The 17,284-nt window shown below is 42.2% G+C and overlaps 1 protein-coding gene across 7 annotated transcripts in view; it reads right to left on the reverse strand.

Moving 5' to 3' along the window:
• The window catches only part of ATXN1 (ataxin 1), a 362,269-nt gene that overhangs the window by 143,096 nt on the left and 201,889 nt on the right, over positions 1-17,284 (reverse strand). For 5 of the 7 annotated variants that reach the window (XM_066324355.1, XM_066324382.1, XM_066324408.1 and 2 more), the window contains one exon: positions 9,825-9,948. The gene's annotated coding sequence lies outside the window, so the exon portion shown is untranslated. Of the gene's footprint in view, positions 1-9,824; positions 9,949-10,032; positions 10,123-10,764; positions 10,933-17,284 lie in introns of those variants that run through there. The other 2 variants (XM_066324399.1, XM_066324390.1) reach the window with 2 other exon arrangements.

Below are 17,284 nucleotides of genomic sequence, written 5' to 3' on the forward strand. Positions count from 1 at the left end.
TTTTTTTTTTAAATTCTTGGGTCCCAATTCAGGAATGTGGTTCCTTGCAGAAATACAAAGAAGGCCTCTGAATACTTTTTTTAGCATTTGATTCTGTATAGTCAAATGCTGTCTTGATTTGGATGTAGAATACCACAAGATTACTTACTCCACAGCACTCTCTGCTGAGAGCAGATCCATAAAGTCCCATAACATCACACAGCCTTGTAACACACCACACCACACAACCACGGGGCAGAAGTACCTCTCCATCGCTCCTGCCACTGCCAACAAGCAAATTCCCAGAACTGTAGCTTGAAAGGGGAGGCTATCGTCTATATTAACATTTCACTGAGAAAACTAGGATGAAACAATGAGGTGGTGAATATCTTTGAAAAGAGATGTCAGGGTCAAAATTCTGGGCCTCCTTTTTCATCAGCATGCAAAATTCTGTGCATCTTCAGTACCCAGCACCCCAGGCAATGCCATTCTCACTCATTCACAGCCACCATCACTCTGCCCATCCAGTAGCTACACAGAAGTACCATCCTAGTCTCAGGAGGGACACTAACAGCACAAAGAAAGCTGCAAAGCCTGTGAGTGATTCTGCATAGAGGTGGAATTTTTCAAATTATGATAATAAGTTTCAAAAAAGAGTGCACAGAGCTGCACAGATACAGCCCCTTCTTCCATCAGAAAGGCACATAAAGGGTTGACTAGCCTCTACTGCTTATTTTATGGTATAATCTCACCCCTCCCTTATTTAGCAACTTCCTCCTTAAGCCCTGGCATCTCTTCTCCATTTCCCTCACAATCTTGGGGCCTTTTCCTCCTTCCAAGATTATCATCTACTGGAAGTTCCCCCTCCCTGACCACTACCCACATCCCAGTCTTTGTTCTGGCTCCCTACAGTGCTCAGTGTCTGGACAGGCTTCACATTCACTCCAGATTTATTGCTCTCCTGCTCTTCAAAGCTTGTGAAGCAGGTTTTCATTCAGCTGCCCGTGCCTGCCAGGATGGGGAGCGGTGCATGGAAACTGAAAAGAGCTCACGAGCACCAGGCGAGCAGGACTTTGCAATTGAAACCCAAGGCAGAAATGCACACCGTGTGTCTTATTTAGTTCAAAGCAGAAATGTTTCTGTCTAGGATGTCTGTTTGTATCTCAAGTCACAAAGAAGCCATTAGTACCAATAATGTGTCATTACGGGGGCGGCAGCAGAGACTCCACAGCTAAGGTTAATTTGAGATGCATAATTTAAAGCAGAACTAAAATCCCTCTATTTCACACTTTAATGACTCAATTCAAATCATTCTTCAAATGTGACACAGCAGCTCTTAAGGGGACACTTGCATTTTTTTCTTGTCTCTTTTTTTCTCTGGCCAATTTTAAGTAAAATACTTATCTAGTGCAGAAGTAAAATACACAGATCTTCCATTTACAACCACTTTAACCTGTCTTCCCCCTCACATTTCCCTTCAGCAGTTTCATATTTCACACATTCACTCTGACACATTAGAATATGCATCATACAGGCCACTTCCGCAAGTTAAAAAAAACCGAACCCGTTCAGAGTTAAAATTTCACTCATCATAACCCCAGGGATTTTGCCAAGAACAGCTGACAACACTGTTTATCTTAAACATACCACATCACTTAGGTAACAGTAGTACCCCCACAATTCTTTGTCCTTAGTATTTCTACTCTCAGCATCCTGCTAAAGTACATTAAATACATTATCCTGGGTTTTCAAACCCAGGCAAAGACAGAAGGATGCTGTGGTTCAACAAGTGCTACAAGCTGGTCCAAGTCTCCCAAATCAATGATAATTTGTTCTGTCAGGCAACTTCCCTGAGAACAGCTGATAAAATACAGAAATAATTAAGCAAAAAAACCTCATCACAACATAATGAAGCAGCATGATAGTGAGATCTTCATGTTGAAGATGCAACACCTCTCTATCAGACATCTCCTGCCTGTTGCTTCAATAAAGCTCACGTAACGTTACAAAAATGCGTAGAAACATAGAATGATTTTTGTCATCCGACACAACTCTATTTTGTTCTGGACTTTCAAGAAATCACAGTTCAAGCACACAGACATTCTTTGGAGAGCTGCCCTCAATGCTAAAAATGGCAATGGAATTGCACAAGGCTGGGGGGGGACGAGGGGGGGGAAAGGGAGGGAAGAAAATTCCAAGAAAACTTTGACTCATCCATTGTAATTCATCAGGTTTTTGGAGCAGAGAATGGAATGCCGTCAAGCTAAAATTGACAGAGCTATTTTCTGCTCTCTAAGTGATGTCAATACTTCACAAATCCACAAGTGCTGGGAAAATTTTTATCTGCAAAATTCTAAGAATGACTCTTAAAATTTGTTGGGTTGGGGGGGGAACCCAGAGCTAAAAGAGGTACTTGAAATTAAACTCCTACGTAGGTGTGTTTTTGAATACTGAGAGTATTAGGCTTCACAGCTTTTTGCTATCTGTGACTCAGACTTGCTGCCACAAGTGTCAAGTGATCAGGGAGACTTAACTGCAGCTCTGCAGAAACCTGCTGCTTTGTGATTATTTTTTCAACTATATGTTAAAAAATTCACCCTCAAAGACTGACAAAAGGCAAGCTTTTCCACTCAGTACAGACCTGAATCTTTCCAGTCACCAGACTGTACTGTCCTGTCAACTTTCACCTAGCAAAGCAGATTTTTCTGGTTTTCTGTTTAATTCTTAAGGCTTTTAGAATCACATCATGTCCACCATGGTTTTCAGAACAACATGATGTCAACCAAATCTAACAGGCAAAACGACTTCAATAAAGTTCTGAGAATAACACATCTACTCTGGCACGCCAACACACTATTTTTAATTGAAACTCATTAAAGATGTAATAGAAGAAAAATTATATTCACTTCCAGCACTGTTCCATCAATGCAGTGAGATAATCATGCTGCTGTACCATACATAAAGCAATATTTATGAGTAGTGGTTTAGGTAATTTAATGGAAAGGCAGAAAGCAATGATTCATTCCTTGTTCTATCTGTTGCTGAAATATGACTTTTGCCAATTGCAGGGCCCAAGCAGGCACACAGAGAGATTGGTTTCAAATGTTAGTAAAACAGAGACCTGGAAAATGAAGAGAGACAAGTCAGTTGAAATGCTGAACAAAAGGAAAAAAATCTGGATTACAGATGAGAATTACTTTACAGGGCAGCATACAAATGCAGGCCTCTGAGGTAATTTAAACCAAATGTAGATTGAAACTGAAGTCATTTAGTGAGTCAGCACAGTAACAGGACACTAAAATTACATGTGAGAAAAGTGCAATCTTTTTTGTATAGCACACTGTATTTTATTCCAAAGTTACCCGAAAACAAATTAATTGTCTCCTTTGTGTTGTACCTTCTTCATTTCCTTTGGACTCAGCCTCTACCTTCCAGAAAGAAACAAACTTTGTGCAGGCTGACTAGTTGTGAGCTCTGATGTCTAGGACTTGAATTTCCCTTTCACAAAAGTTTCATCTCCAGACCATGACCACATTAATAAACAATCACTGGCATGAATACTACTGACATCTTCCAAGTTATGATTACTTTCCTCTGATTTTTTTTTTTTTTAAATAACAGTTAAAACCAAAACTGCAGAGAATCATTACAGGTTCTGCCTCTCAGATTCTGCCATCCCAGAGGTTTCAGTCACCTACAGCTTGGTGCAGATGGAGACTTCAGTGCTAAATATGCCCACTATCAGTCAAAAAGAGGCTTTGCTTCCTATCTGCCTCAAGTATTGTTTAAAACGGTAACTGTTTTTAAACTTAAAAAGCAATCTTCATCTTATTCTTGCCTCATACTTTCAAAAATAAAATGTAGTTCTGTGAAAGCTACAATTGCTTCAACAGAGACTGCTCTTCTCTAAAGTACTTTCTCGGATAGATTCGTATGGACAGACATGGGTAGAAATGAATACTCCAAAAACATCCACAATAGATAAAAAGCAGCATCTAGAAACAAACAAACAAACAAACAAAAATCCACACAAAAAAAATCCACACAAAACCAACCAACAAAAACAAAACCAAAAAAACCCATGTACTGCAAATGCAGCTAAAATTGGACTGAATGCCTACAGTAGCAACAGCACAGGAAGAGCAAAATATTATTGTACATTACTGGCCTGCAGCCCACAATTACAAAAAATACTGCAGTATTCCACAGTAACAGCGTAAAATATTATCATTTCAAACAAGCAGCTGTAGCACCCTGCCCACAGCAGCCACGTCGCAGAGAGCCAGGCGAGGAGAGGGCTGCCCAAGGACTCCCCACTGCAGAGGGAGAGTGGGCCACAGGGTTGGTTTGACACCTTTTCCTCACACCCACAGCTCCATCAGGGCACAAAGGACCACTGCTCAGCAGGAAAATGCTTCCACATGGGCTCCAGCTGCTGAGCCCTCCAGCAGAAGCATGGTGCTCATTCTGCACTCTCCCTCTTGCTGTGGTGTATCTTCTGCCAAAGCTGCATTTTCACATTGTCTTGGATTCAATAAAATCTCCCCCATCCCGGCTCTCCTGCGCTAATGGCTGTGTTACCCAGCCCGCTCTACACCCAGCCAACAGGTTTTAACAGTGGCCTAGCCAGGGGCTCCCAAAGCAGGGATTGGCATACACTGCCATTTGGATGGCTACCATTCACCTCCCCAGACAGAGGGCAGTCGCTCCACTGCAGATCAGCAAAAGGGGAGACAACACGCACACAAGATTATCAGCAACGCTCGTGTCGACTGCTGCACCCAAGGATGGCCAGCACAGAGGGCAGTCCTCCCATCACAGCTAACAGAAAACCCCAAAAACCAACAGGTAAGTCTGCCTGCTCACTGGCATGCGCTGCACACTAAGGAATAGCCCTAAGTTAGTGTTTTTAGGAATACCACCTACCACATTTGGGCTCTACACAGATCCTAAAAAAAGGCCATCTAAGAAGCCACATGTTTTCTACAAACTTAATGCACTTGCAAAACAAGCAATCACAGCAAAAACAAAGCAGAAATCTGAACTAATGCAGTATCCTGGTTTCAGCTAAGATAGAGTTAATTTCTTTCTAGTAGCTTGTAAGTTTTGTGGGGTTTGGATTTAGCATGAGAATTATGTTAATAACACACTCATGTTATAGTTCCTCAGTAGTCAAGGACTTGCCATTTTCCCAGGTTCTGCCAGCAAAGAGGTGCACAAGAAGCTGGGAGGGAGCATGACCAGGACAGCTGGCCCAACTGGCCAAAGGGATATTTCATACAGTAGAGCATCCTGCTCAATCTGTCAACTGGGAGAGTTGTCCAGGAGGGGCTGATGGCAGCTCAGGGACAGGCTGGGTATCGGTCAGCGGGTGGTGAGCAACTGTGTTGTGTGTCACTTGTATTCTTTGTGTTTTATTTCTCTTTCTCTTCTGATTGCCTCCCTTTTCATTACATCATCATCATTATTACCATTACTATTGTTATTATTGTTGCTGTTATATAATTATTAAACTGTTCTTATCTCACCACATGGGTTTCACCTACTTTTTTCCCCAATTCTCTTACCCATCTCACTGTGGGGGTGCAGGCAGTGAATGGCTGTATTGGTTGTCATCTAGGATCAAGCCATGACACTCACGCTTCCTATACAGCCTGCAAATAGCACAGATTCTCCAGACAGAACTGCAAAACCTGAGCTTTGCCTCAGCTACCAATGTTGCCTCAGGTATTTGGCCTCTTCCCACAGTGCAACAAGCCTAAAGTTAAGTTTGAAATACACAAACATCGTTAGGGCACCTTTTAGAGATATTAGAACCATGATGAAAACGGTTTCTTATGCAGCCAACCAGAGATACCATGTTTTCAGGAGGGAGCAAATTAACAGCCATTCTTAAATACTTCCCAGTTCACCTGCACTTCTCATCTTTCCCACACCAGATTTTTTCTGCCAAATACAAAGGAGACTGTAGCGTATATATGTGCAATATATATATACAATAAACTGCAGTAATATATGCACTAGATTGAAATACTGCATTTTTGTCTCCTTATAAGTAATTCATTGGATTAAGGATTCAAAGTCCCACAGGGAGTACTGCAAATACATATTAAGTCTCTGGGTGTTGGATTTGACTCTGACGTATGTAACAGATGTATAAAGCAACACATAACCAGATGCCTGTCTAGTAAATGCACAGCTAGAGACTGGAAAGCCCTAAAAATGTTGTGCCCAAGGGCAAAAGAAAAAGGAGAGAATAAAACCAGAACCACATATTTAGCAAGAAAAGAAAAATTTAGGCCTTGTGGACTTCTTATTTACAATGCTGAATTTTTTCATGTCTGTAATTCTAAGCTATGGTATCTCAAGAGAGGATTTTTCAGGAGGTGGGAGTCCAGCCACTGTGGCCTGATTTGCTCCATGCAGGGTGATAAACCATTTCTTGATATCGTCGAAATTTCAGGGTCCTACCTCCAAAGCCTCCACTGTGATTTCAAAGACCTTCATCCAGAAGAGTGGTCAAACACCTTAGAAGAAAAAAATACTCAGAAAAAAAAGCACGTGGCTGTGTAACAGTCACCACCACAGAGGCTTTTCTCCTTTTCCTGAGTTGGTGTGTCCTGGCCACAGTGGCTAGGAGGAAACAGCTGCTGTGCTTTTGCAATAACCTTCTAAGGCAGAGGAGAATGGTGGGTGAGGAAAAAGTCAAAAACTTGTTTAAAAGCCTCAGTTTAAAATTTCTGGCTACTCCCATTTCATGAAGTAACTTAAAACCACTCTCTGCTAGAAACTGTGTGAACCATTGACTTCAGATCTGGATCCTGCTTTTTGCAAAGCTGCTGGTGGGCTTGGATCCAAGGCTTTGGTTCAAGCTCTTATGTACTCCATACTGAAATGACTTATACCATACGTCCTTTATAATAAATAGCCTCACAGCGAGGAAGGACAGCATTGGCACAGTTCATTTTTACATAACTCTTTTGAAAGTTTAGGGAAAGCACTAGAAACATTACAGCTTTTGAATATTTTGCTTTACATGGTTTAGAGGCAGCATAGTGAATGGCTATGCAATCTTCACCCATTTTCCTGGGACATGCAGTGTGACAGTGTGAGTCCCAGGCAGTGCCCACCAGAGCAGGCGTGGTGGCACTGGCACGGCCACGTCTCACCACGGCGCTGCCCCGCACTGTGCCACTGCACTCTACTGCCTCCCTGCAGTCAAGGTCCCTGTTCTCTGTCCCCACCACCTCCTCTTTACAAAGGCTCACACACACACACACACACATACTGAAACAAAAGAATAATTCCATTGTGTGCCTGGCAGCCTGTGCACTTTCCTTCTGATTCACAATAGCGGCGCCCCATTGAAAAGATCCACATACAGGGAGTTGAAAAAAAAATTTTAACAAGTCTCTAGCAAGCACACATATTACTAAAGCCTCATTTCCACTTAACACAAGTTGCTTTGGGATCTAATGCAGCTGACTTGAGGGGAAAATACAAACAAACAAAGTCTTCTTCCATTAGCCAGGGCAGGGGGTGGGGAAATCGAACCAGTGCCATCTTTGTTGAAGAGCTCCACAAAACTAATGGTTCAGGAGAGCTGAGGAGCATGGTCAAGGGACAATTTGTGACTGATCACTGCCATCTGAACATGGCATGCTGACAGCTGAACGAAGAGCAAAACAAAAAGGGCGTGTGTTTAATCTGGGCAGGCTGGGTCCCCTATGTTCACTGCCAGTGAAAAACACAAAGCAGGAGAGAGTCAGTCTCTCCGCCTGCTCAGCTGAGCACCCACATAACTCCCTGGCATATACCACAGGACCTTCTCTAGGCACACAAATAGGGGCATTGTTTCTTCACATGCTGAAAAAAATAGTAAAGGAGAAGGATAGGGTCACAATTTAATATATCCTAAAATGGATCTTTTGGCACCAAAGAGGTTCCCTCTAATACTGTGACAATGAGCTCCTGCACTCTCTTTTCCCCAAAGAAAGCTAAAAATAATCTCAACGATTTTCTGAGTGTAACATAGGGCTGATAAAATTATTATAAAGGCCACACAGATGCTACAAAATACCTTGTCCTGAACTTCAATGTACACTTCCTCAGAGAGCAACAAGAATGTTAATTGTGAAAGGAAAATCATGCATGTTATCCTGGCCTGACGTCACTGAAAAGAAGGTAGCAATCAAAGCATTTTGATTTATGCTCCACAGAACCAAGAAGGAATGCTGGCCTCCTAGAGAGTGGGATGGGCACAAAGCAAAGGTGGGCTGAGGGTGATCACACAACAGAGCACTTCTCTCTCACTGATTTGGCCAAGACTGTCACCTACACCTGAAACAGGGCTTGCCCCAGAGAGCAAGGCATTTCCCCACCTCAGCCTTCAAACACATTTGTATTAATGCCTCATTTCACAACTACAAAAATTGCCTCAGACTCCTGCTGTATTCCTGTTTGGTTACAGTCCCTAGTACAAGACCTGCACATAAAAAGGAGTTGGCTGCATGGATTTGAAAAATTTTTGACCATTTCAGAAAAATCAGTACAAATACTACTGCAGGACCACTACAATTTACCAAGTGATGGCTCCTGTCTACTGACCAGAAAGGAAATATGTAGCTCCCTGCAGTGGGGCTGTTGATTTCAAAAGAAACTAAATAGCTCTGTTCCTACAAAGCAAATACAGAGCAATCACCAGGGTTCCGCTATGCTCTCCTCTCTTCTGAAATCTAGTAAGCAACATATGTCTGCAAATGCCACTTGCCAAAAGGTTTTGATTCTCTGCACATTTGTGGGAATGTATACCTTGCTTCTTCCAGGTTATATGTGTCTTTTTGATTCTGCAGATTCCTAACAGCAGCAGTTTTGTCTCTTTCAGCACAATTGTGGGGCAGAACAGAGTAACTTTACATCTTTATTTAAGAAAGATACTGGTGGGTTTTAGTGTTCATTTATGCAACATTTTCATTGGTTAAAAGTTTTACAACTGTAACATTTTCTCCTTAGGAGATTCAGGTATGATTCTTTTGTAATGAGAAATGAAAACAAACAAACAAAAAAAAAGAAGACTAGAGGGAAAAGGTGAGCTTCTCCTTGTGCCTCGTCATTGTCTTTATTTTAAAAAATTAACTCTGGACAACACAATTCAGCCTAGTCAGGGAACTCTTAGTTCAGCTGTGATTCAAATATCAAAGTGCAATTTGCAACTCTGATTATGAAAGGGGACATTATTTTCTTTATACATATAACTCCATTTGTTCGAAGACACACTGATGAATCAATTAAGGCAGACGTATTATTAAAGATGGTGTAGAATTCCCAGGCTCTGCTAAGAAGTTTGGTATTTCAATGAACATAAAAATGAGAACTATGTATTTAATATAAAAATATCACCGAAGAATGCTGCAAAATCAGATTACTCATGACATTATCACCAACAGTAAGAGAGTTGTATATGCATTTTTCTGGCTATGTGTTGTATGTTCTTCAACAGCTTTCTTCAATAGTTCCCATATGATATAGATTCCAAACTAGGAAGTATTTAGGCTCATGCCTAACTTTCAGGGAGAATAGCCGCATTGATTTAAACAGGCTTTAACCCTCATAAATGTCAGAGTGATTGCCTGTTTGTGGGACTGGAACTCAAGGGGCCCATTTTCAAAAAGATAAGTGCATTACGTATTTTTACTGCCGTTTCTGGGTTTGCCATTGCAGTTCTCTCCCTCCCTCTCCTGCCTGTTTTTATTGCCTTCAACAATATCAGGACACACTGAGGTAAATAATGATTAATTTAATTACAAACTAACTATAACTTATGACAAGACCCTCCAATCACTTACCTCAAATCATGAGTGTTTCAAGATGCAATTAATTGTTAATCTCCTTTTCCCTCCCCTCTCACAGATGTTGCAGACTTTTTTTCCTGGTATTTTGCATTAAAACTCTTCCCCTGTGCTCCAGGATCTTAAACAAAAACAAAAAAAGAAACACTCAGAATGAAAATGTCATTTCAAGCAATTGGTGGGTGGGTCAGGGGAAATCCCTGACCTTTTTTGCATGTATATTTCATTATCTAAAATAAGTGTGGTAACTTCCTCCAGCCCTTCTGTGGGCTGTAGTTAAAAAAATAATTTAAAAGACTCAACTGAACAAAAAAAAAAAAAAAAAACAGCAAAAAACAAAAACAAAAAAAAAAAATAAAAAAAAAAAAAAAAAACCAAAAACCAAAAAACACTGTTTATTAGACCACTCAAAAACATGGCATTTTAAAAATCTGCAAGATAGCACGCTACAAAATATTCATTTAAAGCACAGTCCAGGATATACCAGCCTCTACAACTTTATGACGGTGAAAATGAAAGAAAACCCAGAACACAAACAGAAGAAAATCATCATGTAAAGTATTAAACTGCTACACAGTTTTATTACTGCTGTCCCTCTTATTATCACTAATTAAATATAGACGGCCCTCTCTCTCAGTCTTCACTGAGTTCCTGTAGTATTTCTGGAGTAGCAGCGTGGGGGAAGTAGTAGCCGTGCTGGAGAAGCAATGCAGCATTAGCACTACAAAACCCAGCCCAGCTGTCGAGAGAGGAAGGAAGGGAGGAGGAGCGACAAAAGCAAATGAGCTAAGAGTAACTGGCAGGTCTCTAATACAATCAATTCTGACATTCTCCACCATCACCAAAAAAGGTCTGGAGGGTTTTGAATTTTCAGCGAGCGCTGCTACCAGAAGAGTTTCTCACCGCCCCCCGTTTCACCCTCCTCCCTCTCCCATACCTGCAGCACGGCTTGGCCAGGAGCCAGCCGAGTACGTAAGACTCCAAACCAGGCTCTGTCAGCAGGAAAACACTGCCAGCCAGTGCAGAGTTCATGTTCCCTCGGAGAGCGTGCTCTTGCATTTGCATAGCCTCTCTGGATTACAACCATCCCAGTTATTTCTCTACAAACAATTTTTAGGGCCAACAACCACATTCATTTTTGCTCTGTAAAAAGCCTGGAAGAAACTGTTCCCAGGGTTACACCTGTGGCCACCCCCACTGAGGCCAACAAATTTACACAACGTGACAACGACAGGATTTGACCTTGTGTGCATGTAAGCCAGAACACTTTGATTTTCTTCCTTGGCTAGAACAGACAGCTCTGAATAATTTTCCCCTTGCTTTTAATTAAGAAATGAAGACAATATTCACAGCCTTCTGTGGCTGCACATACCTCAAACCAGAAAACTTTTCCAAAAGTGGTCAAAAGTTCACAAAGTACAGCTTTCTACACCGCAGTGCATTCCCCCACACACCCTGGAGGAAAACTACCCAAAACTTGACGCAGACCACAACACACAAATAAGGGGGACCTTAACACCTGTACAAAGGCTGTGCCTATCTCACCACTCCCCAAAGCTGCTTATGGTACAAAATACTCTGCTTAAATTAGCCCGGAGCCTTACTCCACCGTGCTTATTCACGCTGACGTGGTGCTGCCTCTTTCTTCAAGGAGCCTGCTCTCACTCAACACCACTCAAGGCGGCAACAGCCAAGCCTACCACCGCAGGAAGCGGACAAAGCCCTCTAACTCTGTGACACAAATCCAGAGAAGGCTGCAAGTTCAAAGTGAAATGAGGACAGGCTGTCCATGACTCATGCCACCTAGAAACCATTCTTAATTTAAGGAAAAGTGTTAGAGGGATTATTTTACAAAGCGTCACACTGCCGAATCAACTAGTTCTGCCTCTCATTTTTTTCCCCAGCTCAAATACAAGGTGGCCAAGATCAAAATCAGCATAAATCCTCCTGTTCTCACATTACATACTTACATTTTTAATGCCCTGCTTAAAGAATCAAATAAAGTTTGATAGGCAGATTCCCAGCTATCCTCCAGGCTCTTCTGCGTGACCTATGGGCAAATGCTATGTGACACTTCCTGAAAGGCTGAAATAGCTCTGAATGACACTTGAGCTTCTATAGTACAACTACAGCATGAGAGTTTGGCTCCTAATGCACATTGTCACTTAACCCAAATTTTCCCCTGCCTCAGTTTCCCCAGCCTCTACAGCAAAGATAAGAGTATTCCCCAGCCCATCTCAGAGGGCTGATGCAAGGAACACAATACGCATGCTGATTCAGTGGATAATCTGGAAACAAGGAGAAAACTGTAGAAAGTTATAGATCTCTTAACTCAGGCTGAAACTTCACATACCCAGAAAAAGACCCTGCAAACCAAAATAAGGAGTGAGTCATCAGCCTGTCCCTCTGAAACCGTTTTTGCTGGATAGTCATTTTACTAGTACAACTCTCTTCTCCAGGGTGCTCCCAGCAAGCGTGGGGGACACTGAATGGATTCACTGTATTCACACAACAGCTTTACAGCTGCTGAAAAAAGGCCTATTGTAGGCCTGCATTTTACTATCTCGAGTAGCATACATAAAGTTGCTGTACAGCTTCCATTACCCATCTGATCCTTACAGAAACAGGAGCAACAAATCAGGGTTTGTCAAAAGAAAATAGATTTAACTGTGATGGAGGAAATAGTCTGGTTTTTTTTAAAAAACAGAACGATCTATATATCAGAGGATAAAAGACTAAAAATTCAGCATAACAAAAATACTTTTAAACTCATTCTGCCCTCCCTTTTTTTGCTACAACGTAGTATCTGTGAGCCAAATTCAAATTTCACCATCAGAAAGGAGCACCAGGCTTGCCATACATATGTGCTCTTCCTGCAGTCACTGTCTCTACTCATGGCTTGCACCTCCATCCATTTATAATATTTTCTCAGTAACCGAAATAGTATCGAAACCAACAGTGAACTCTTAAAAACAGAATTATTGGGTCACGCTTTACAAAGACTCACTCAACAGCCAGATAATCCTGGACTTTGCAAAACATGTGAGTAGATCTGAGAGCCCCTTTCTAATCGCCTTGGTTTTTCGTGTAGTGTCTATGGAGTCAGGGAAAAAGGACAGTGCTGGATTACGCACATTCCTCCCAGCATTCGACTATTCCACTCTCCCCCTTCTGGAGAAATGAATGCAGCTTCAAACAAATTAGAGGAATATTTTGTCAGCTCCTTCACTCCTCTCGGTGCAATAAATGAGGCGGTGCTTGGCTTCTCTAGCTGCCAGCAGAGGCAGGTCTGAAGTACAAATCTTCCTTCCCCCTGCCATGCACGCAGCATTAACCCTGCCAGCTGCAAAGATGCCAAATCTAGCCAGGGCTATTCAGCAGCCTGTCCCAGCTGCAGCACGTGCTACTACTAACCCCCAAGAATGAAATGATGGTTGATCAGCACACATCTCCCCAAAACACAGCACCTCCCTCAAAAGCAACAAGATTGGACAAAAGTTACAGGATCGATTTCTCTGCCTTCTGGCTTCATAGCCACAGGAATACAACAGGTGCTGTACCGCTGTGCACTCAAAGGCAGAAATAGTTTGCTTTTCAGTGAAAGCTAAGGCAGGTGCTACCCCTTGCTTTGCCAGCTTGGAACTTTAGAAAAATGCCAAGAGAGTAGCAGCTTGATAAAATACCCATACTAGGAAGCCTCTTTTCCCCCAGTCTTCCCTTCATTTCACAGTGGGGCCTCTCTCAAAAGGCCAGTGGAGCTGAATGGACAGAGATGATTTTTCCATTCTAGGTAAATTGCATGCTCGCAATGGTAGTATGACTTGACTGTGATGAAAAACCACAGCAATAGAAACGAAGACTCAAGTAAAGAGAAAAAGGAAACTACAGAGAAATGAAGCTACAGAGAAAGACTCATCTCTTATTTCTGGATTTGGGCAGGCTTGCCTACCTCCAAGCCTGGGGGGCAGACAGGACTGCCAGCCTCCCTTGCCATTCCCAGGGCAAGCAGTTCTGGGGTGGGCCTGGGCAAAAGTAGTACTATTGCACATGACAGGACACAGCCAAGGCCAGTTGAGAACAGTGGATTGCTAAAATATGATCTCATTTTGGAATGAGCTATGAGGGATGAAGAAATGACAGCACCAGGCTCTCTGCACACCTCTCGCCACAGGGACAGGAACTCTTTCCCCCAGATCTCACAGGAATGGACCTACTACTCTCCCTTGCCTCTGCCAAGGGTCTGGCAGGCTCAGGCACATGTTCCTAAATGCTATTTACTCCTTTTCTTCTGCTCATAAGCACACATACTGTGAACTCCCCTCTTTTCTTAGCAGCTGAAGTGACTTTATTGCATGATTTTTGGACTAGAACTACCAGCCCACGCTCACTGCCCCCATGCCTTGATGCCACCTGTTTATCATTACAAGGTGACACAGAGCCATGCTTTCCCCCACTTACCCTGAGGCCTGTCATGTCTTTCCAAGTCAAAAAGCCCCACTCTCATCAGGCACTGACCTCAGGCTCTCCCTGGCACCCTAAGTGCCTCCTTTATCCCAGCATGAAGGTCTGAGAGAGACAGACTGCATCACAAGTCAGTGGCTTCATTCCTTGGCAGCAACCCTGCCATATGACTGCCTGTGCACAGAGGCACAGCCCTCCTTGGCTCATGACCCCTGAAAACAAGGAATGCCAGTGGATGAAGAGCTGAATACCTCCCACCCACTCTTTCACTGGCCAGGCTGCTCTGAACAGTAACATACATCCTTTTGTACAAGTTCATTGTGTTGCCCACAAAAAGCAGCAGGCAGGCGTGCCTCTGCTGAACAGCACATATAGTTTACAAAGAGATGAAAATGAAATAAGGTGTGATATTCAATGTGCAGATACATTCTGGGCTCTTCAAAGGAAGGGCTCTAGAAAAACAATAGAAATTCCATGTTGTTTGGAACAGATGGGCCTCGTATTTTTTTCCTGTTGCCTTCTGCTTTACTTACTCATCTCACCTACCTTCTAGCTATATGAGGTTGTTTTTTGGGACCTAGTTGCTTGCTGCTATATAGAAAGATCTGAACAATCAACATTCTTTGTACAATCATGCATCTCCAGTGACAGAGAATACAGGAGACATTCAGGACACTTCAGAAGAAACCTGTGATGACCTTTGTTGCAGGAAACTTTGGAGGCCTCACCATAAGCTGTTTTTAGAACAGAAATTTGACTAAGCCACAACCAGCTCCGCACCACTGTGGTTTGGTCTTACTTTTTGAGAGCAGCAGGACTATGCCAGCAGCTAAAATCTTCCAGGCAGAAGAAATGGTGTCCTCCACCTGGATTCAGTGAGTTGGTTGGCTACAAAGATTGGTTGGTTTTTTCGTAGTCAGACCTACTCTTTTAATCAAGAAGAGACAGAAAACTGAGAAAGACAAAGCTTTTCTGTAAGTCTACTTCCAAACTTGTCTTTTGTAAAAAATTCCCGAAACACTGTACTCCTGCTTATGTCACCTCTACTTCCTTTCCTTCAGCACAAGCCACAACATGAGCATTTCAGCAAATACCAGGTTTGGTTGTATGCTCCCTGGGCTGCCAGCTCTCGGATCCAGAAAGCAGGACTGTCACATCTGCCAGACTGGCTCTCACACCTACTGTCTCAGATAACATCAAGTATTTTTCCAAGTCATGCTAGCAATAATATGACATTACACATCCTCTTCCCTGCCTCAGGACACACACCAAAAAGAGGCTGTACAGTGTCTTCGGATGGCTGAGAGCCTCAGCTGAGTGCAGTGTCTGTCTGAGCACCCTCTGTGACTGAAGGCTACGAGCACTGTCCCCACACGAGCACATGCTCACATCAGCAGGTCAAGTGCCAGCTGCTAGACACGGGTCACTACTGGTTAAGCATATAATGTGCACTTGGCATTTTATAAGCTCCTTAAAGAAGACACGATCCTTTCAGTAGAAGATTTCTTCTTTCCAACTTCTCAAAACAATCTTCCTTCTTAGGAGCCTACTCACATCAACCTTCCCCTTTCAGTAATAATTACAAAGAAAAGGGAAGAAAGAACAAAAAGAAAGAAAAAATTATTAAACTTGTTTCACTAACTGGCACAACTGTACACAATCAGATCACTGAAATATGCCTTTCTTACCATGTCTTCATCCCACTACATCCCTATAGGGCAAAGCTACCTTCTGCTTTTGTTAAATCAGGCATGCAGCTTTTGAAGCAAGTCTCCAGATAATCCATCCTGCCTGGGCTTTCAGTTGTACTGTGGGGTGGTCCTGCAGCACATGAGCAAATCCCTCTTGGCAGGAATTAACTAGGAGCATCATATTCCCCAGAGTGAGCAGCCAGCAGCAACAGACGGCTCAGAAGTACAAGCAACCCCAAAACATGCCTGGTGCAAACCTCAGCATCCCGGCACAGTTTTCACAGCTACTCTCCAGTCGGTCCACACTACTTTTTAATGTAGGCACAATCATAAAAATCAAATATTCTGCTGTCATTTATCTTTATGCCACCAAATAAAAAGATGTTATTATTATATTCTACTCTAATATTGCAGAAGTGTAATACTGACAAGCAGCAAGAGCATCTTGAAATGAACAATGTAAAGAATAGATCAAAGTAATTTCAGCTACAATAACTAACCTAATTTCTGCAGTTTTACAATGAGCTCTTCTACTCTTCAAAGTATTTTCTTTGTCCTACACCGAAATAGTAAAAAAACCCAGTTACAGAAGGGAAAAAGTAAAATAAACTGAATATTTTCTCTTCATCTTGCACCGAAATAGTAAAGAATTATGAGAGAAGGAAAAAAGTAAACCAAACTGGATAAAAAGACCCAAAAAAATAGTACCTTTTCACCATTAAACCCCATGAAAGATAACAAACATAAGGCATAATAATAAAAATTTAGACATTAGTTGTAAAAATTGCCAGCAGAAAATTTTAGGCAACAGCTTTTTTTAATATATTATCATCTGAGCTTGAGTCAAATGTCCTCTGGTATTTTGTCCTCACAGCAGATCTTTTGTTCTCTTTGAAAATGTCATTAAATAGACCCTCAAAATCTTGACACTTATCATACTAATTCAATTAATAAGACAGTCATCACATCTTTTTTCAGTGCATGAAAGGCCAAGAATTCTATGGCATGACGTCTAGCTTTACTTTTTGACACCCATTAAAAAGTACCTGCTGAGTCTGTGGAGGTTTTCAGGCCACTGGCTAAAAGCCACCTGTACACAATCCCCTATACTTGTTTCTTTCCCTCATAAGCTGTTTGTCCCTAGCAGTAACAAGAGCGTAACACTCTGAAGTTTCACTGGAAGCTGCCGAGAAATACCTTACAATAGAAACTTCCTTGTGCACCAGATACAGGAAACAGACTAAACCTCACTGATCCATCTGTTCAACTTTTGTTAAACCGTTCTGGACCTGGCAGCAAATTTGT

Source organism: Sylvia atricapilla, chromosome 1, assembly GCF_009819655.1.
Source record: "Sylvia atricapilla isolate bSylAtr1 chromosome 1, bSylAtr1.pri, whole genome shotgun sequence".
In the NCBI taxonomy this organism is placed as follows: domain Eukaryota; kingdom Metazoa; phylum Chordata; class Aves; order Passeriformes; family Sylviidae; genus Sylvia; species Sylvia atricapilla.